Source organism: Dipodomys spectabilis, unplaced genomic scaffold (genome assembly GCF_019054845.1).
Source record: "Dipodomys spectabilis isolate Male_0828 unplaced genomic scaffold, ASM1905484v1 ptg000474l, whole genome shotgun sequence".
NCBI classification, from domain to species: Eukaryota; Metazoa; Chordata; class Mammalia; order Rodentia; family Heteromyidae; genus Dipodomys; species Dipodomys spectabilis.
In genome coordinates this window covers 684,580-708,048 of record NW_024871151.1, presented here as the reverse complement: position 1 = coordinate 708,048, position 23,469 = coordinate 684,580, and the positions used below count along the sequence as shown (strand labels likewise).

Below are 23,469 nucleotides of genomic sequence, written 5' to 3'. Positions count from 1 at the left end.
GTTGTTGTTGTTTGAGGGGCTTGAAGTCTAGGCATGGGCACTGTCCCTGAACTCTTCAACTCAAGGTGGGTACTCTGTCTCTTGAGCCACAGTGTCACTTCTGGTTTTTGGTGGTTAAATGGAGATAAGAGTCTCAGGGACTTTCTTGCCCAGGCTGTCTTTGAACTGCAATCCTCAGATGTCAGCTTCATGAGTAGCTAGGATTACAGCTGTGAGCCATTGGCACTAGGCTAAAAATGGAGGATTTTTAGAAAAGAAAATCCACCTCTTCACTTGTGTCTAAATCTCAGATATCACTATTAGAACACTTCACCTTCAACTCATTTCATCAGATATTTGTAAATTTTCTCTTTTCCTTCATGCAGGAATACTGCAGCCAGTATCAACTCAGCTGTGGGACTGAACAATTGTATGGAAATTGCTAGCACCTAAATCAAGAACTTTTACATCAAAACAAATGATTCCCACTTTTGGAATAATTGTTTTCTCTTTTTATAACAAATCTTTGCTTGATTACTTCTTAATGTGACTGATGACATTTTCATTCTCTTCAACCTTCTCCCACATGATGTCAAATATTTAAGAATTCAAAGATTTCCATTGATAATTCATTAAGCTGACCTCTAAGAAAATGTGCATTTCTAGAATTTGGTTTTCTGTCTTGTTCTTACATGCATAGGCTTTCTATGATTTATTTGTTCTACAAGGAATTCTACTTTCTAATCTTTATGTGATCAATTTTAGTCTCTCTGTTCAGTCTTTCTGACACACTCTCTGGAGTCTCCTTTGAGTCTGCCTCATAAAAAATATATTATTTATCAGCTAAATGACTTTCAGTTTCTGTTTTTTGCTTGACTTCATTTAGGATGTGATCAGACCTGACTGGCTGTGCTTACTGGAGTTTTTTATTTTTTTTATTTTTTGAGTCCGGTCATGGGGCCTGAACTCTGGGCCTGGGCGCTGTACCTCAGCTCTTGAGCTCAAGGCTAGCGCTCTACCACTTGAGCTACAGTGCCACTTCCGGCTTTTTTCTTTTTGCTTATGTGGTGCTGAGGAATCGAACCCAGGGTCTCTGGCATGCAAGGCATGCACTCTACCACTGAGCTACCTTCCCAGCCGTTTGTTTGTTTTGTGTGGTATTTTTTTGTTTTAGAGGTCTAGGATTACTATTCAAGGTAGTTGCTTCTCTGGGTTGCAGTGATCCCCTGACCTAGAGCCAATGGGTTTTTCTCCTAAAGATACAAAAAACAGCTGACTAAATTCCTGTTAATTGTCTCAAAATGAGGCAATCTGGCATCCTTGCAAAGCCATCAATAATCCTCTGTAACCACTTATAGAAATGGTCTATCAAGATGGCTTTTCAAGGTTGACAGTGAACATTGTTCATTTCCAATTCAGCACCATGAAGCAGATCACATCCCATGGAGCAGACTTTTAGAAGGAAGGTCCCCTTCCTTCCTTACCTTATGATACATGAAACCATAATATTCTGCAGTTGTGGCCAGCCTGGAGCACATTTTCCCAAGAATATTCTGTAGTGTAAAAGAGGACCAACTATGAAAATAAAGAAGAAAATAGTTGTCTACTACAGATTGATTTATCTTGCTTTTATCTGTTGTTATTTTCATTACTTCATACACATGGATAAATTATATTAGGATTAGACAAGTGGCAAAGGATTAATGGAATAAACATTCAGTTTACTTTCATATATCCAATATAGTGCACTTAACCCCTTGTGGAAAATTAAATCCGACTCTAGAAACAATGTCAGAAATATAAAAGCCTCAATATGAATAATCTGGCACATATACACCATCATCTACTCAGAAATTCAGTCTCTCTTTAAATATTTATTTGGTACAAAATAATAAAAATTTAATTAATGAATGTGACTTTTAAGTACCATCTGAAATACTCCTCGTGTATAGGATTGTATATGTTTTAGATGTCACCTAGACAGGAATTAAACATGCATGTAAAATTCAAATTTCCACAATTTAAGCTAGATTAGAGGAGTCATACCCTCCTGTAATGTGTGGTCCCTTCCACCTAATACCAAGAGTCATGTGCAATAATTTATTTTTTCATGTTAAGATGAGTGCTGAGTGTAGGATACACTTTGAATTATTATATTAATTTATTAAAATTAGTTTCACTTTTTTCTTTTCTATACACGCATAAAGTAAAATTATATATTAAACATTCAATATGAAGTAATCAATAACAAATAAACTATTATTAAAATGATATACTATTAAACTGTGATTTGAATTATAGTTCTAACAAATTGTGATGTAAACAACATTTAATATAATTATGGGTAATGTTTTTTAAACTTACCATCTTGTTAATGTTTTCTAATTGTGTCATTTGTTATTCTTGATCCATGTCATCTCTTCACCTCAATTGTTTAGTTTTCTATTTTATCTCTATTGGTTTGTTGATTATGCATTTTGTTTTCCTTTTTTGTGACTGACATGAGGCTGAAAATCTGTATGCTAGTTTATTACTTCCTACATTAAAATCAAATTGCTGCTCTCCACAGCTGTTCTACTTTTTTTGTATAGTTCAGAATTTCCCCTAGTGCCACCGACTGTATTGCTGCTCTCATATATTATATTTTATTTTTTATTTAAATTTTGTTGTCAAGGTAATGTACAGAGGGGTTATAGTTACATAATTAAGGTAATGAATTAATTTGTTTTCTAACTTGTTACCCCTTCACCCATTTTTCTCCCTCTTCCCTCCCAACGCACCTTGCAAGATCGTTTCCAACCTATTGTTTTGTGAATATCACTGTTGCATAGATTTTCCCTTTGTCCTTTGTCTCACTATTTTGTTTTTGTCCTTCCCCTTCCCCAGTTCAGATCAACATATTTAAAATACCCCAGGTATCAAAATCAAATACAGTGACTACAGGGGATAAACCATAAGTGGGGAAAACACAAAAGGATAAAAATAAATCACGTAGTACATTAAGAACAACAACAACAAAGAACATGTCTTGGAGTTCATTTCACTTAGAATCACCTTGTACGGTCATATGTACATAGCTATTGAGCTATTCTACTCATCTACTAAGATTATCCTTGATGTACACAATAAAGCTCCCTCAGACCCAGTAATCCCACTTCTGGACATTTAACCAGATGACCACAAACAAAGCCACACTAAAGCTACCAGCACAATTATGGTTATCACAGTAATATTTACCATAGCTAAGATATGGAATCAACCCTGATGCCCCTCAGTAGATGAATGGATCAAGAAAATGACACACACACACTCACATACACACATACACACACATACTATGCTTCCATCAGAAAAAAAGATACCACCTCATTTGTAAGGAAATGGAAGGTCTTGGAAAACATCATATTAAGTGAAATAAGCCAGACTTAAAGAAACATAGTTCCCATGGTTTTCCTTATTTGTAATGATTAGTTTACATCAAGGATAATCTCATGTATTTTAATTTGACAGGTTTTTCTATGTTGAGTGTGCAACATTATTGCTATATTGTTGGTTATCATTTCTGTAAACTGGCAGGTATATTGAAAGAATTACATTCATCTTATCCATTGCTGAAAGGAGAACAACTAAAAGAGCAACCCCTACTAGGAAGAACAACTCCTACTTACTTTGCTTCATTCCTATGTAAGGCCATTGTTGTCCTCTGTATCCTCATGTTGTACATTTCAACCATATACCTCATACTGTATATCTAGTATCTTCTACATTGTGAACAAAATGCCTGAGAAGTTCCACTTTGCTTTACTTTAAAACAAAAAATTCTGTCTTAATATTTGAGGTTGGTGTGTGTGTGTGTGTGTGTGTGTGTGTGTGTGTGTGTGTGTGTGTGTGTTTACAAAGATCAGAACACAACACTTTTCTTCATTTCGAATACATCTTTCAGGTCATTGTAAGTTGTGGCTAATGGGAGCAGTCTCTTGTTATTTTAAGGATGAAACAGAAAAAGATATTTGTGCATGTACCACAGTTGCTTTATTATTCTGTAGTTGAACACTGTACATTGACTTATATCTTTGCTGCTCTTGTGAATAATGTGAATAACAATGAAATACAGATATATTTACGAGTTACCCAGAGAGAAATAATCACATGATTGGTGGGTCAGATGATATCTCAACTTTGGATTTCTTTAGAAACTTGCATACTACTTTCTATAATGAGAATATTAATCTGTTTTTTGACCAATAGTGTAGAAAATTTCCTTTTCTCCACACTCTCACCAACATTATTGCCTTTTATTCAAAGGTAATAAAGGGCAGGTTTTAACTATCTGCAGTACCCTAAACTGGCTTTAGACTTAAATCCAACCTCCTAAATGCTTGGAATTACAAGCCTTTACCACCATAACTGGTTCCATTGATTTTTTGATGAGTTATAATAGTTATGAAGTTGTATCATAGAAATTTTGAGTTATATTTCTCTAATAACTTCTGCTCAAAATCCATTAAGGCAGCATAGATGTTATATTAAACATAACTCTGTAAACCCACAGGCAATTTTCAGGGCTTTATGGAGAACATGTATATTCAGACCTTTTGTCCATTTTTAATCCAGTTTCTGGTTAATCTCATCTTTAATCTCGCTAAACCAGATCAATAATTAATTTGAGGTAGTAGAAAAGAAAAAAAATGCAGCAACTCCTAACATTTTTCAGTTTTCAATAACATGGTATTGCTTAAATCATTTTCTGTTAACAACTGACACTATATAACTCAATTTAGTTAGAACTGTTACAAGGCTGTAGTTTATTTATTTTACATTGATTGCTCTTTCCAAAGCCTGTTTGTCTAATTTCCCTTGGTTTGTTTCAGTCTCAAGTAGCTCAGATTTCAAACTGAAGAATAAATGGAAGGAAGCAAACAAAAAAATTTACAGTTCCTCTCATTCGATGATGCCTGTATAAGAATGAGGAAAGAGTTCATCCTTCTAAGGACCTATGATAGGACAACAAAAAAAGAATTTATTTTTCTATGTCTTCTTTATCTTTGCGATGTAACTTAAATGTTGTAAAACACATTATACTGCTCAGATACTATTATGTTTTATCAGTTTTGCACATTTTTACACTATCAAGACATAAGATAACCAGTTTGATTTACAGCATGAGAAATTATCCACCTAGCTTCCTTGGAAGCAGCATGATCAATAGATATTACTTCTGGTTGCTTACTACCTGTAATGGTTTCTGTACTACTTATCACATTCTATTTAGTATTTTAAAAAGACTGCTGGCTAAACTCAAAGCTCATTCCTAGAAGTTTATGTTAAGTATTTCACAAGTTTTATTCCCTTAATTGTTAATATAACATTTGCTATAATGCTAATGTTATTACCATTTTAGTGTTGGGAAAAATTGTAATTAAAGGCAGTAAGTGCATGGCCTAAAGACACACACAGTGAGGAAGGAAATGAGTCAAAGTTTCCGAAAGTCTTCCAGCAATACACAAAAGGTAGATAAAATCTCTCCATTCTATGACACTCTCAATTCAATATTCATATTGTCCAAGAAATAATAGCATACTAAATATTGCCCATGGTGATTGTTTTCTGTCACATTTGCCTTCAGCACAGATTGTGTTGGTGACATTGGGTTATCATGCACAGAACTGAGCTTATACATTGAGGTCCAAAGAGAGGCAAATATCTTCTGTCCCACAATTACAGTATCCTTTTTAAAAAGTACTAAAACTTTTCAATATAATCACCTACTGTCTTATAAGTATCCAAAAATAAAAAATCATAAATAATAACTCCAAAATGCTTTAAAATTGGAGATGCTAAAACATGCCCCTCTGAAGTAAATTTTCTTCTACTTTTAACGTTATTCTGAAAGCCTTTGCTGGTTTGTCATACCTATAATCCTAACTACTTGGGATATCTACTCAGGAGCCTGAGATCTGTGGATAAAAGTTGGAAGCAAATCAGGGCAAAATAAATTCATGAGATTATTTTTCAAAAATTTTAATGAACCTGCAAAGGGCCAAGAATGGAGATATAGCTCATTTAGTAGCTCACCAATCTAGAGAGAAAAGGCCTAGCAAGACCTTGAAGCCCTGATTTCAAACTCTGAGCACACCAACACACATGCAAATGCTTGAGCACATGCGTGCGTTCACACACATATTTATTCAAAATACCTTCATATCGGAGTTTTTCATGAATTTCTTTGCTAACGATATTATATGAGTAAAATAAAGGAAATAAACTCTTCCATCTCAGAACAATTTTACTTTCTTATTGTAAAAATACTGTACAGAGGGGTAACACTTACATGTGCAAGGTAATGAGTACATTTCCTAAGAAGTATTGTTACCTCCTCCTTTATTGGTTCCCTACCATCCCTTCCCTCCCACCTCCACAAGTCCATTAACCTCCTCCCTTTCCCCGCCTCAATTGTAAAGTTCACTTTACAACATAGTGTCTTGTGCATCTCATTGTTACAATGGGTCAACCTGTATCCCTATTTAAGGATTTTTTTTTTCCTTCCCCTCAGAAAATTAGAGGAAAATATATACAAGAAGTAGGCACACCAACTTCAAATACAGTGAAAACAGGTGTTATAGCATGGGGGAGGAACATATAAAGAAACAAAAACAAAAATAACACACTGCACGTTATAAGTACATGAGAAACGATATCAAGAAAAAAAAAAAAACAAAACCACTTGTGTCCCTAACTTGGGGTTCATTTCCCTTAACATAATCTTTTTTTTTTTTTTTTTAGCTTTTTTGTTTGTTTGTTTTGGTCGGTCGTGGGGCTTGAACTCTGGGCCTGCGTGCTGTCCCTCAGCTCTTCAGCTCAAGGCTAGTGCTCTACCACTTGAGCTACAGCACCACTTCCGGTTTCCTGGTGGTTTATTTTAGATAGGAGTCTCATGGTCTCTCCTGCCGGGGCTGGCTTTGAACCGCGATCATCAGATCTCAGCCTCTTGAGTAGCTAGGATTACAGGAGTGAGCCACCAGAGCCCGGCCCTTAACATAATCTTATCTGGTCATATACACATAACTTTTGACCTTTTCTGCTTATCCCAGACATATATTAGTTATTGAAAATTAGAGAAACCATGGGACCTATGTTTCTTTAGACTTGGCTTACTCCACTTAATAATTTTTTTCCCAAGTCTTTCCATTTCCTAACAAATTGGGCGATGGAATTCTTCAGGAATTTGCCTGTCATCTTTGGGCAGGGGCCATGCTAATCTTCTCTGTATCATTCCAATGTTAGTGTATATGATGCTGAATTGAGCACAGAACATTTTTATATATAAATTGTAGTTGATTTTTTAAACTAGACAAATCAACAAAAAGTAAGTTTAAAAGAATTGTTGTGAAATTTGAGAACCATGTACTTCTTACATAAGTACACATTTAAGAATAAAGTCAAGATTTACATGTCAAAAACAAAATAAATCCAGATATTTGTTGTTCAAGAGATGTGTAGGAGGAGGAAATCAATTATTCTATACAAGGGACCTGTCATAATGAACACTGCAGCAAGTGTTAAGGTTTGTTAAAAGTTTTAATGTTTTAAATATATTTACTTTTGGATATTTGCTTATATATGCCAAAACTGGGACTGTATGACAGGTCATAATACTTTTCTATAAAGTATTTAAGATTTATGGTAGCAGATAAATACTACTAAGTATGTACATTTCAGAGTTTATAGAAACTTTACTAATGAGAAGTTGCAAAGTCTTTGTGTAAAGGAGCAGAATAAAGAGTTGACTATGTTAACTACACAGTTTCTGTTAAAACTGTAGGCCTTCCTTACTTTATATGTTAGTGAGGAACAAATGATGATATAAGCCATATACAAATTATGAGATGAACTATAAATGGTAATCTTAGTGGGTGACTTTAAACACTACTCATAGCCTATAAAATTCTTGTTGAACATCATAATCTTAGCCAGTGTTAAATGTAAAGAAATATGACAATAATAAAATCTAATTTGTAGTACACTTCAAATACTGAAAACACTGGTAATTGTTTCGTTTTTTATTTTATTATTCGTTAATATTTAATTATTGGTTTTCTTTATTTGTAGCATTGTTTTCCTTGTTGTAATATAATAGAACTTTTTGTAAGTTGTCATTAGGAGGTACTTTGAGAAGGTTACTGGGATGGCCACACCGTTTTTTATAGGTGCATGTGAATTTATAAAGAGGAAAATTAAGAACAAAATATGTATTTAAAAAATGATTAAGTAGAGTCTGATTCAGGAGTGTTGATAAATGTCCACACCTAAAATATTAGCCCTAGGCTGAAGCAGAGTTATTACAGAGTTGAGGTCACAAAAGTGAGAGACTGTGTTTTGTTTTGTTTTTTATTTTTATTTTGTTGGTCATGGGGCTGGAACTCTGGGGCCTGGGTGCTGTCCCTCAGCTCAAGGCTAGTGATACCACTTGAGCCACAGCACCACTTCCATCTTTTTCTGCTAATATGATGCTGAGAAATCAAACCCAAGGCCTCATGCATGCAAGGCAGGCACTCTACCATTGAGCCACCTTCCCAGTACCTGAAAGACTGGGTTTTAAAAAATCATCTAAAAAACATTTGCTTTCTACTTTGGATTATATAATGAAATATATGAGTATTTTTGATGTTTTTGTGCATTGCCATACTTCTAAATTAATATTAACTTTACCCACTTTATCATTGTCAAAGTCATGAAATATCTCTGGGAGTTTGCTTCTATGAAGATTGTTTTTGCATTTATAATTTCTTCTGAGTTATTTTTATTTTTTATCAAAATCACTTTATATTTCATGTTGATGCGTATTTACTCAGAGACAGGGATATAGAGGATTTAGTTTACCAAGTGAACATTAAAATTAGAGCTCAACAATAAGACAAGATGTAAACATAAAGGGGATCCAAATAGGGAAAGAAGAAATAAAACTCTCCCTCTTTGCACATGACATGATCTTGTATTTAAAGAATCCCATAGACTCCACTACCAAATTACTCAAGCTGATTCAAAACTTTGGCAAAGTAGCACGATATAAAATTAACCCCCCAAAAACAATGGCTTTTCTGTATGCCAACAATGAGAAAAGTGTGGCTGAATTTAGGAAAGTCCATTTGCAAAAGCCCCTCAAAAAATAAAATACCTAGGAATTAATTTAACCAAAGAAGTGAAGGACCTCTATGATGAAAACTTTAAAATCTTGAAAAAGGAAATCAAAACAGAACTTAGAAAATGGCAAAACCTCCCATGCCCCTGGATTGGAAAGATCAATATCGTGAAAATGGCAATACTTCCCAAGGCTATCTACAAATTCAATGCAATTCCTATCAAAATTCCAACCTTATTCTTCAAGGAAAAAGAAGAGGCAATCCAAAAATTCATATGGAACAATAAAAGACCCCAAATAGCAAAGATGCTCCTCAATGGAAAGAACACTGCTGGTGGAATATCAATACCAAATTTCAAACTCTACTATAAAGCCATAGTAATCAAAACAGCTTGGTACTGGCATAAGAACAGACCTTAGGACCAATGGAATAGAATTGAAAACCCAGAAATGAACCTACAGACCTATAGCCAACTAATCTTTGATAAGGAAGCTAAAATAATAGAATGAAAGAAAGACAGCCTCTTCAGTAAATGGTGCTGGCAAAATTAGTTAACTACTTGTAGAAGACTAAAACTAGATCCTTATATATCACACTGCACCAGAATCAACTCCAAATGGATCAAAGACCTCGGAGTCAAAGCAAACACTCTGAAAACCTTACAGAATGGAATAGGAGAAACCCTAGGCCTCCTTGGCTCAGGCCAAAATTTTCTTAATAGAGACCCGGAAACACAACAAATCAAAGAAAGGTTGGACAACTGGGATTGCATGAAGTTGCAGAGCTTCTACATGGCAAAGGACATAACTAGCCAGATCAATAGAAAACCTACGGATTGGGAGAAGATCTTCACTAGCCATACAATGGACAAGGGTCTCATATCTAAAATATTCTTGGAACTCAAAAAATAAAATCCCCCAACAACAAATCCTCAAAGAAACAACTGCCCAATAAATAAGTGGGCTAAAGACTTGAAGAGAAACTTCTCTGAAGAAGAAGGAAGTATGGCCAATAGACACATGAAGAAATGCTCAACCTCCCTAGCCATAAAAGAAATGCAAATCAAAACAACATTGAAATACCACCTCACCCCAGTTAGAATGGCTATAATCAAGAACTCTAACAACAACAGATGCTTGAGGGGATTTGGACAGAAGGGAACCTTACTTCATTGTTGGTGGGAGTGTAAACTTGTTCAACCACTTTGGAAAGTAATATGGAGGTTCCTCAAAAGACTCCACATAGAGCTCCCCTATGACCAAGCAATCCCACTTTTGGGCATTTACCCAAATGTTTACAAACAAGACCACACTAAAGCTTCCAGCACAGTTATGTTTATTGCAGCGTTATTTACCATAGCTAAGATATGGAACCAACCCTGATGCCCCTGAGTAGATAAATGGATCAAGAAAATGTGGTATATATACACAATGGAATTCTATGCCTCTATCAGAAAGAATGACATTTCCCCATTTGTTAGGAAATGGAAAGGCTGGGAAAAAATTATATTAAGTGAAGCAAGCCAAACCCAAAGAAACATAGGTCCCATGGTTTCCCTTATTTGCAATATCTAGTATATGTATGAGTCAAACAGGAAAGATCAGATAATGTAATGTTAGGAAAATGAACCCTTAGATATGTATTTAAATGTCTTTTTTTCTTTCATGCATTTGTTTCTAACTCATTTATAAGATTATTTCTTTGTAACTTTGTATGTCCTTCCACCACAGTATAACCCCTGCTTTCACTATATTTGATGTCGGTATAATTTGTGGAGGAGATTGGGAAAAACTCGTCGTTTAAGGATACAGGTGGACCCAATGCAACTATGAGCAGTACAAGTTGTCATGTCAAAAACGAACTTTACAAATTTGGTGCGGGGGGCGGGGGGGATTGGGTGGGGGGGGGCAGGGGGAGGCTGGGAAGGGATGTGAAGGGTAAACAAAGGAGGAGGCTGCAATGCTTGATAAGAAATGTACTCATTATCTTGCCCATGTAATTGTAACCCCTCTGTACAGTATGTTCACAAAAAATAAAAATTAAAATAAAAAAAATAAAATAAAATTAGAGCTCAAAAATAAAAATCAGCTTCTTAAACTAAGGTTCAAAGCCTTGCATCCTTGGATCAGCTAGAGGATCAATCCAGGCTTCAGACTTAAAGTGGGCAGCTGAGGGAGTTTAGTGGGTAGGACTTTTTGAATTCCCCTTTCAGGATATAAGATTTAAAACACACACATGCAAGCACATATTCATAACAAGTTTTTGTTTGGAGAAGTGCACATTATGGTGCTCCATAATGAAAATCATACATTATTTAATAGTGTTCCCAGACCTTTGTCCACATTCTCCCAATGGATTATCAGAAGCAGGTCCTTAGATCATTTTTCTTGGGTTCCTTAGGCCTAGAATTCTTATTCCCCATTTCAGCAGGTCTGTTGTGATTTCAGTTTTTGGTGCACGTAATCCTCCATTTTGTAAGTTTCTTGTGCACCCTTCTCATATTTAACTCTCCCATTACTGGAGATTTCTCAACAATGGATTCCTCCAGCTAGCCCATTTTTATTCTTGGGCCAGAGAATGAAAACACACATCGAGACTCAAGTTCTCTTTGTGCCTAAGACACAGTCAGCCCAGAAAAATCCCCAACCAACCAGGTATTATGCTCTAGTCCAATTTTTTCTCTCATGGGTGATGCATGACATTACTTTTTATTGAGGTGCTTCCTTGGACCCTTTCCTGAAATTGCTGATACACTTTCCATCCTTTACCTCAACGGATGGTGTTTAACCCAACCTTGAGCTATCTCAACAACTCAGGATGTGTCTTCTCCTGAGGGTCTCCCTACATCCCCCTTGCATAACATGGATCCTGGACTAGTCCCCACATTGTTGGGAATACTCCCCTACTGTAACCCAATATCCCAAGAAATACCACCAATTTGAAAGGAACTTAGCATGGCAATGTTTAGTTCTGTTAAAAAGCATGTTATTGACAGAAAGCAACCAGTATGAGTAGGAAGTCTGCCCAGATTATACCCCTAATGAGTTACTACTTCTGGTATTGATCACAAGTTGTGTTCACAGTCTTGCTCTATTGGCTCTTTTGAAGCTCAGCTGGTTATTTTGAAAGGGGTTAACCATATCAGAGCAATCCACTAAACCAGGACACCCAGGCCAGAAATTGTTAGAAAATTCTTACTCAGCTTGTGCTTTATGAGTTAAACTATTCCTCAAGTCCCTAGAACGATTTTAGTAACAGGATATATTTTAGTTATATAGCTTTTTGGAAGATGATTATGCTTAGTCAATACTTTCCCTTAATTCCATCATTTTCAGAGAAAAAGATTATTCTAACTCCTACACAGTCCATTCCCAGACAGAATTTATTATAAGCAGCTCCCTTTTTGGAATGGAGGCTTATGAGCTTCCAGGTGAAAACACCTTATTTGCATATTGCCTTGGTTCCCTTAGGAAACTCGCCTCAGCAAGTGGTTATGAAACCAACAGCTATGTGTGGCTGCTTCATTATAAAGAACCTGTCTGTACTTGTGTTCCTACTGCTAATAGAAAGAGGAAAGTCTGCTCTCTGGAAGCACGTAGCTATGGATTTAAGCACGCTTACTGAACTCTGAGCACAGAGCACAGATTGAGCTGCAGGATTTTAAGAGCCATAGATGAATCAGTCAGATACCAGCTGCTTGGCTGACCACAGGGCACACTTTTGATGCCACATTTCTGAGGTAAAGCAGTTCTAAGCTGCCAAGACACTATGGTAAGAAGAAGCCTGAGGGGGAATTCTTGGTGGGAAGGAGAAGGTGAAAGTTTGGATTTAGGTTTTAGAAAATGCAAGCCACTTTCTGAATTGCTTGAGGCTGCGAGCAGATCATCATATTTTCTTTTTTTTTTTTGTTTTTTGTTTTTTTTTGGGGGGGGGGTCCGGTCGTGGGGCCTGAACTCTGGGCCTGGGTGCCGTCCCTCAGCTCTTCAGCTCAAGGCTAGAGCTCCGGCTTTTTTCTTATATGGTGCTGAGGAATCGAACCCAGGGCCTCAGGCATGCAAGGCAAGCGCTCTACCACTGAGCCACATTCCCAGCCCTAGATCATCATATTTTCTAGCTCTCTAGATGCAGAGTATGAGAACACTTCCCACATATCACACTCAATCCCTCCTGCCTAGCAGTCTTCAATTCCCTCTTACAACAGTTAAGCAATTTTTAAGAAAGCAAAATTCAGCGAACCTGATCAGCTTGTGAAGAAAACATATCCTCTGGCTTTAGAATAGATCAATTTCTATCTCAGAATAAGAGGAAGAAAAGAAACCACATTCTACAGAATGTAACACCTTAAACATGCTAGTTTGCTGCATGAACTTTTCATTAGATTCATACAAGAAAAAAAAAAGAAATCTGAGAATTTCTGGAGCCTTTGTTAGCCTAATATCAAGTTCTTGTTTTTTCTTAATACTTCAGAGATTCTAGTTAGAAGAATTGAAAAAATACAGATATTAGCCTGGTTCAGATTAATCTGAAACCACAGCAACTAAGTTATCAAATTCTAAATCTAGTCTCAAAGCTGAAAGTCAAGGCTTCCCTCCCCGCAACATCTTCAGAATAGCACTATTGTCTAAGTCTCGGGTTTGTTTTCTTTAAAGAATTAGAAAGCAGAACAGTTTTTAAAGCAGTTTTTCTTCAAAGCGAAAAGAGAGCAGTCCAACAGTCTCTTCCTCAAAGCAAACACAAAGCAGTGAAACAGACTCCCCAGTGAAAAGAGGGACATAGTGTCTCATAATTGGTTTCCTAGTCTCAGAGGATGAGTATGGAATTTTTTCTTATTGGATGCCCCATCTCAGAGCACAAGCACAGAAAACACTTTTGATTGGATGGGAAGTAGAGGGACACTCCCTTGACCATAGTCAGAAAAAGCCATGTGTTAGCACCTAAAGCTTCATGTGAAAAGGGTGTGTAATATTTGCTGCATCATTCATCCTCACCATGTTGGAGCCAGTTCCAACCATTACCTTTTATCCATAACTACCCAGATGTAGTGATTTAACTCCCTCTGAGTAGCACATAACCACTTGTTACTCACAGGGCACTGTACATTGTAATGTCCCACCAACACTATGTTGACAGAGAAATTAGATTTCTAAATTGCTGTTTTGAAGAAGCAAAACCCTCTGACTTAAACTTGCACACTTAACTTAAAATTTATTGTCTTTTTTCAATTCTATTAGCATTACCTACTTAAATAAGTGTATTTTTCATTTTGATATATCCACATAGGCATACAATGTACCATGATTATGCTTAACCCCTTCATAATTCTCTCCAAAGTTTTATTAATCATTTTAAGAATACAACATAGTAGTAATAAGTACATTTACAATATTGTACAATCTCAATGTCCACACTCTTTACATCCTCCAAGATTCAAATTCTTTATTCAATAAAGCAATTTTCCACCTCTCCTCTGCTTCAAGGTATGCATCAAGTATGATTTTGCTTCCTGTCTCTATCAATGACTGTTCTATGTAACTACTGATATAAGTAGAATCATGTAATACTTGATCTTTTTATGACTGGCTTATTTCACTTAGCAGTGTTCCAAAGTTTCATCCATAATATAGCATATGTCACAACATAATTCTTTTTTTTGGGGGGGGTCCGGTCGTGGGGCCTGAACTCTGGGCCTGGGCGCTGTCCCTCAGCTCTTCATCTCAAGGCTTGCACTCTACCACTTGAGCCACAGCGCCACTTCCGGCTTTTTTCTTTTTGCTTATGTGGTGCTGAGGAATCGAACCTAGAGCCTCATGCATGCAAGGCAAGCGCTCTACCACTGAGCCACCTTCCCAGCCCCATAATTCTTTTTAAAGTTGAAATAATATACCACTGTATGTTTAAACCACATTTGCTTTAGCTATTCATTTGTTGATGGCCACTGGATTGCCTCCATGTTTTGAGTATTGTACAAAATGACTATGAGTGTACAAGATCTCTTCCAGACCTTGCTTTTAGATGTTTAAAGTATATGCCCAGAAATGGAATCACTGGATCACATGAAAACTCTCTTTTCTTTCTTTTTTTTTAAATTTTTTTTTGTCATGGGTCTTGAACTCAGGGCCAAGTCACTGTCCCTGAACTTTCCCAAAACACAGATCCACTTCCAGTTTTCTGCCCAGGCTGGCTATGAACCGTGATCCTTGGATTTCAGCCTCCTGTCCTGAGTGGTTAGGATTACAGGTATGAATAATCCTGTTTTTAATTGTTTGAAAAGATGCCATTCTGTTTCCCATAGAACGGTTCTAATTTTACCACACTTTTGGCAGTATTGTTACTTTATTTTTTGTAGTTATCCTACCTAATTCATATGAAGTGGTAATTTTCTTCATTATTTTGACTCACACTTTCGTAGTGATTAGTGATGTTAAACACCTTCTTCGTGGGCTTGTTAACACTTTGTCTTCTCTGGAGAAACATCTTAGTTCTTTGCACATTGTAAAGTCAGGTTGTGTGTCATTGCAATGATGTTTTTTATATATTCTTGATGTGAACCACTTATCAAATATATACATGCAATAACTTTATCCCATTCTGTCTTGCTTTTTTGGACACTGTTGATTGCAACCTTTGGTGCATTCTGATTTATGTTTTCCTATAATGAATGACCCTTCATTGATGTCAGTTTCCAGTATGTCTTCAGGTCCTGTAACTACGAACCATCATATTGATTTGGACTCCTGCTTTGGTAACAGTGAAGTAAAGCTACCTAATTATGCTCTGGTCACCTACCTACTGCCACTTTTGTATCTCTCTCCATTAGCTTTTCGTAAAGGCCTTGGGGCATATCCACAACTTATTTGGTCCTTAAAGACCTGTAGAATTACAGGCCTTAAATTTACTTTTAATGGAAATATGTGACGTCCAATTTCTTTTTTTTCTTTTTGTACATTTTTGATTGTAAGAATACTGTACAAAGGGGTTACAGTTACGTGACAAGGTAATGAGTACATTTCCTATCAAGCATTTTTGCCTCCTCCGGGCAAATAAGATGAAAATTGAGAGCTTCATAATATAGAAGCACACCAAAACTCTAGGTATATATTTTTCTTCATATGAGTATTTAGAATTGTGTGATGCTAGAGATTTAACCTACTTGCAAGTTAATAATAAACTTGTCACACTTTAATGGATGCTAGACGATTTATGATGCTCTTGGGTCAGAGACAAAAAGGACTTAATTTTTACAGTAATAGTGAAAGCCAGTGAGATATGTGTGTATGTGTATATTTATATATTACAAGTGTAGCTCCCATCCCTCAGTGCCACTGAGTGAAGTAAAGATAGCCATGTGAAGCCTATACAAACAATGGGTTCTGAGTTTGAGCAATTTCCATCTTTCTAATGAGCAATGGGCATGCTTGAACTTTACTCGGGAGAATGACAATAGCTTAGAAAAAGCTTGCAAATATACTATGGAATATAGAGCAGCTAGTGTTCACTTGAAGATATGCAAACACTTGAGTCTGCCGTGGAATTGTTTTTTTTCTTTTGTTTCTTGAATGTTCCTAGCTACTAAGACCAATATATATATTTCTCCTAATAAACGTTTAGTTCCCCTTAAAAAGGAGGCATGACAATTTGTTGAGAATACTTATTATTTTTCTAGCCCTAACCCCTCAGTCCTATCTAGAATACAATTCAACAAAATAAATAGATTGAATTCAAATTTAACACATCTAGAAGCTTTCTTCTTAGAGGGATTTCTTAATGTAGGTGTGGAAGAAATTAAGGAAAAAATAGGCCCACAAATATATATTATGAAGATATTGTATGTATTTTAACAGTAATAAAAGATTACATTTCTGTTTTTTAGTGTGTGAATATTTACAGAGTATGTACAGAGTTCCAACGTTTATGCCAGGGCCTATCATGGAATAGAATGTAGCAAATTTTCTCTATATTGTTTGTATATTTATAGAATTCACCTGTCTGACTTCTTTCCCATTTTGATAAAAAAGAGCACCTGTTTGATTGAAATACAATCATTATTTTTCTACCTTCAGGATTCCACACACTTTGCTGTCTACTAAATATAGAAAAGATTCATGCATAACCCTCATCTTCAAGGAGCAATTTTCAGTATCCCAAGTAGCTTGTGTTTATCTCCCACCCCTTTCCTCCCAGCTGTCAATCTAGGTGAGTGATGGCTGAATTCTATAAGACAGGAAAACAGATAATTCACAGGCATTCAGTTAGTATCTAATGGAAAATTCTTCACTTGGATTATATTTTATCATCATCTTTGTGAGAACTTCAGCTTCCTTATTTGGAAACTGAGCTGTTCAGTTAAAAGTGAGTAGATGAATCTTATTATTTAAAATTTCATTTAACTAAAATTGGAAGAATTAATTTTTCAGACACTATTCACATTTAAGATTCATTAGCCACATATAGCCAGTGGCTAGTCTGTTAGACAATGCATATATAGAATATTTCCATTATCACAGATGTTTCTGTTAGAACTGTTTTAGAGCATGTTTTAGTTTGTTAAGGCATGGTCCATGTTCATAAACTATATATGCTCCGTAGGTGGTACTCAGACTGAAGATCCAACCAGAAAGGCTAGACACCCATGAAGTTAAGATATAGGTATAAATTGTTCTACATAGGCACACTTATTTGTGAGGAGGAAGAGGATCAAACAGTCAACGTCAGCAGAATCAACCCTCTCAACTCCAGGAAAGAATAGGTAAAAATTTTAGCAGTTCTTTGCAGCTTTGCTTCTGTGATTGAAATTGACTGTGGTATTCTCAATGGTGATTTTGTTGGAAAATATAAATGTGTAATTATCACATTAGCTCAGTGAAGAATTAGAGTTTGTGCTTTGTAAATGTAATTTGATATTTATATGTGACATTTCAATTTCTCCTGGTATCAATACACCACAAATATCTTTATATGGTTTCTGAGTTGTTTCTTTCGTTAATTTTGTTGTTCTTACAGCAGACATTTTAGAAATTAGTGGAAAAGTTAAGACTTTCTGTGTTTCGCAATCCCATTATTTCTCCGTAAGCTTAATAAAAAATGAGAATCTAAGAACTATGTGAAGAAATTGTATCTCCAATCACCTGTTCACTTTCATTAATTACTAGACCAAAGGGAACTGGGTCCCCAGAATCTCACCCTCAAAATTCAAGAATGAGGTGGGAATAAGGCAAGGAAAGAGAGACATAGTAATTTGCACTGAAGTTACTGTGCTGTCACAATGAGCACTTGTTCTCATGCAATCTTTTTGAATCCCACAGTTAGCTTTTTTGTGGTTTTTATTAGTATGACAAAGATGACTGACTTTCCCAGATTTACAGTTGGAAGTGTGTGGGACACATTCCTTTATCTATGGAATCTTCCTTAAAATTGTGCATCATTCACTTTGGGTCTCAGTGCCTTTTCCATCCTTGTCACAAGTATGTATTTCTACAAATGGAGACGTTGGTTCAACATTTGTCTTTAAATGATTAAATTATGTGGATTTGCTATAGAAGGAAGGTATTATGGGTAGGAACCTTTGGTCCATGTTGACATTTCTTTATGGAATTCTTTTACGGTCCTTACTCATGGACTTATGTGTAAGTAATTCTCCACATATTCCGGTATACTCCAGTACAGTGGGGCAACGCATTAGAAATTTAAAACATGCCTATAACTCTTTTAAAGTACACTTTTAAATATAATGATATAAATAAAAGCTTTTGTTTTGTTTTTATTTTTTATTTTAATATTATTGTCAAGGCGATGTACAGAGGGGTTACAGTTACACAAGTAAGGTAGTGATAACATTTCTTATCTAACTTGTTACCCTCTCCCTCATTTTTCTTCCTCTTTCCTTCATTCTCTCAATCCCTCCAAAGTTGTACAGATCATTTCCAACATATTGTTACATTTGATTTCCTTTAATTAAATGTTTGTGATGTTCCCATCCTTGAACTCCACAATGTAAACACTGTAACACCACGGTTAGACCCCTCTGCCATGCATATATGCATATGCATATTTTCCTAAAATTTGAGGTCATATATTTGTTTGATTATTCATTTGTTTATTGCCCAAACTGGAGCTTGAATCCAGGGCCTACACACTGTTCTCTGCTTTTTTTTCCCACAGCACTAGCCACAGGCCCATTTCTGTCATTTTGGTGGTTAAATGGATATTCCTCTGGGGGCTGGCTTTGAACCATAATATTCAAATCTCACCCTTGTGAGTAGGTAAGATTACAGGTGTGAGCCTACTTTATAAGTTGACTTTTCATCTCATTATATCATTCATATATTTCCTATCCTTAGAAATTTCATACTATTCTAAGAACATCACTTACAATGATTGCATGGGAGTCCAGTGCTTATAAATTCCATAATTAATTAAACTGTCCCTAACACTGAAAATTTTGTTGTCTCCAAAATATTAAATGCATCATTAAAGTTCATTTGGATTTTTCATTCTAGTATTTATTTTTTATAATTAGATAAGTATCTGCTAGTTGTTAGAAAGAACCAAATACAAAATTTCTTGTTACATAATGATCTATATTAACTTGGCTCATCTAAAACAGTACGTTACTCCTCCCCATAAAGTTTATATTTTTCCCAGCATGCAGTTCCAGTTTTGTAACTTTTACACACCTTACCCATTATAATGCTTTTGTCAAAAATCCCTCTTGCTATCATCCAGTTTTTGTAAAAACATTTTCCATGTATTTCATTAATAGGAAGTCATATTTAACTAAAACCAACTCAACGTCATCATTTCCACCTGTATTAGCATTTTAGCCTGGATCAGAACTTGATTTTAACAATATTTTATTTTAATGGAAGAATCAGAGTATCAAACGGAAGGCTGAGGGTTCCCTTATGAACAAATTTTATCATTCATTGCTTGTTTTTGTTTTTGAATTTGAAAGTTAAAGATTAATAGCTCACATATCCTCTGTTGTCACTGCATTTGATTCCAGTTCTCTACATCATGTATATACATTTTTCTAATTTGGGAAGGGGAAGGGAAACAACAAAATGCTGAAACAAGGATACAGGTTGACCAATTGTAACAATGAGAAGTACAATAAACTATGTTGAAAACTAACTTCACAACTTCAGGGTAGGGGGAAGGAGGAGTTGGGGAAGTAAGGAGGGAAGGGAATGTAGGGGGAAAACAGAGGATGGGGTAACAATGCTCGACAGGAAATGTACTCATTACCATGCTGTAACTGAACCCTGTAACCCCTCTATACAGTTTCTTTACAATAAAAATATTTTTAAAAAGATTACCAGCTAATATTTCCATGGTTAACTTGCTATGCACCTTAAATGCTTCATACAGCTGAAAATGGGAAACCAAAAAGAAAGCAACTTTCAATATATATATATATATATATATACATATATATATATATATATATATATATATATATTGCTGTAACACTGAGATGCCAAATCCAGTGCCAAGTGCACAAGAACCCAGAGTACAGTCATTAATCTCTAGAATTCTGAGTTGTTTTCTTTGGCTGGAAATCTCTTTAGTGTATTATGCACAATATGCAGAAATATCCTGAAAAAATATTCATGGATAAAAACAATTCTACACGATCAGGAAAATTTGCACCATGTCAAAAAGTGGAAAATAAGACGAGAAAAATTCTATTCCTGTTTATATAAAAGGTAGGATTGGACATGGATCTACCAGTAGACTGAAGAAGAGAAACAATTATTTAAGTGAGTTGTTATTATAAATCTAATAATATAATGATATACATGGTAAAATAGAACCTGATGATGAGCCATGAACTCTGCCTGGGGAGTTCAAGAAAATCTTTATTGCTCAGTATCTTGATACATAGGAAGGGAGAAAACAAATATTCTGTAAAATGAAGAAAATCTTATGAAGTGCAGTAATCTCTAAATATTATGATCAAGGAACGTAAAGTATCAGGAACAAGGTACCAGTTAATTGAAGAGTGAAATTGGAGCGATTGAAATGACCATATTGCTTGGTATTATGGAAATTCCTTAATATGCACAGGGCCCTGGGTTCAATCCCCAGCACTAAAAAGGAAGGAAGGAAAGAAACCAAGAAAGATTTGCAAGGTGGGGTCTATAGTTCTCTTTCTTTGATGAGTCCCTGCCTGGTTTTGGGATGAGGGTTATGATGGCTTCATAGAATGAGTTCGGTTGTGAACTTTCTTGTTCAATTTCATTGAAGAGTTGGAGGAGTATTTGTGTGAGCTGTGCTTTGAATGCCTTGTAGAAATCTGCTGTAAAACCATCTGGTCCTGGGCTTTTCTTAGATGGGAGGACTCTAATTGCTGTTTCTATGTCAATACTTGATATGGGCCTGTTAAAATGATTTAACTCATCTTGGTTTAGTTTCAGCATGTCAATATTTGCTAGGAAAAGGTCTATTTCTGCCATGTTCTCAAATTTATTAGTATAAAGTTTTGAGAAGTATTCCCTTATAATGTTCTGAATCTTGGTTGTTTCTCCGGTGATGTTTCTATTCTAATCTCTGAGTTTATTTTTTTGGGTTGTACTCTTCTTTTTCTGATAAGTTTTGCTAAGGGTCTGTCAATTTTGTTAATTTTTTAGAAGAACCAACTCATTTTTTGTTGATACCTTCTATGGTTTCTTGTGGATTCTAATTCATTTAATTCTGATTTAATTTTAATTATTTCTTTCCTTCTACTGGATTGGGGTTTATATTGGTGCTCTTATTTAAGGAGGGTCAGATGCCTTATTAAACTGTTGGTTTCAGATCTTTCCACTTTGTTGATGTAGGAACTCAGAGCTATAAAAGTACCCCTGAGTACTGCCTTTGCTGTGTCCCAGAGGAGCTGGTAATTTGTGTGTTCATTTTTGTTGAATATCATGAATATTTGAATTTCCTTTCTAATATCTTCCATGACCCACTCGTGATTCAGCAGTGTGTTGTTCAGCCTCCATGTGTTACAGGACTTTCTTTGGTGGCTTTTGGTGGTGAGTTCTAATTTTATTCCCTTGTAGTCTGAGAGGTATAAGTTCAATGCTTTTGAATTTGGACAAGTTTGCTTTGTGGCCTAAAATGTGGACTATTTTGGAAAATGTTCCATGTGTTGCTGAGAAAAACGTGTATTCTTATGCTGCTGGGTGAAATATTCAGTAGATGTCTGTTAAAACTGGTTGATCTATGCAGTTGTTTAGATCTGCGATTTCTCGAGTTGATCTATCTAGTGGGGAAATTGGTGTGTTAAAGTCCCCAACAATTAATGTCTTTGGATCTATGTGGGATATGAGGAAAAGTAGTGTTTCTTGGATAAATTTGGGTGCTCCTTTGTTTGGTGAATAGGTATTTACAATTGTAATCTTCTCATGGAGGAGAGGTCCCTTAATTATTAGTATGTAGTGACCTTCTTTATCACTTCTTACTAATTTTAATTTGAAGTCTATTTTACCTGATATTAGGATTGCAACTCCCACCTGTTTATGGGGGCCGTTTGCTTTGGTTCCAGCCTTTCATGTTGAAAATGTGCTTGTTTTTATGGGCAAGATGTGACTCCTGAAGGGAATAGATAGAAGGATCTTGCTTTTTAATCCAACTGGGCAGTCTATGTTGCTTAATTGGAGAGTTAAGTCCGTTAATGTTGACAGATAGGACTGAGAGGTATTTGGGAGTTTCTGCCATTTTGTGCACCTTCTTGGGGGCTGCAGCAACTGGGTTCTTCCTATGGTTCTTGGATGCTCAGTTTGGGTGTGATTTCTTGGCCTTTATTGCGGTCTTGTTGGTTTTCTCTGTGTAGAAAATCATTAAGAATCTTTTGTAGGGCTGGTTTGGTGGATATATATTGTTTCAGTTGTTCTTTGGTATGGAAGGTTTTTAGTTTACCTTCGGTTATGAAGGAGAGTAAACTGGCTACAGTATTCTTGGTTGATAGTTGTTTGTCTGTAGTGCATGGCATACATCATTCCAGGTTCTTCTTGCTTTCATTGTCTTTGATGAGAAATTTGAGGTGATTCTAATTGGTTTCCCCTTATAGGTGATTCATCTTTTCTCCTTGACAGCTTTAAGGATCTTTTCATTGGTCTGAATTGATCCATTGTGGATTATAATGTGACAGTGGGATGTCCTATTCTGGTCTGGTCTATTTGGAGTCCTAAAACTTATTGTTTCTGAATAAGTCTATCTTTTTTCATGTTTGGGAAGTTCTCTGCTAGGATCCTGTTAAACAAATTTCCTAGACCATTAACTTGTTTTTAAGTGCTCCTCTACACCCATTATCCTCAGATTAGGCCTTCTGATGGTGTCTTCCAAATGTTGAATAGATCTATTATAT

General features: G+C 35.8%; 1 pseudogene; it reads right to left on the bottom strand.

Annotated features, from left to right (window-relative positions):
* Positions 1–7,174: 7,174 nt before the first annotated feature.
* On the bottom strand, positions 7,175–7,287 carry LOC122098322 (annotated as a pseudogene).
* Between the last annotated feature and the right edge of the window lie 16,182 nt (positions 7,288–23,469).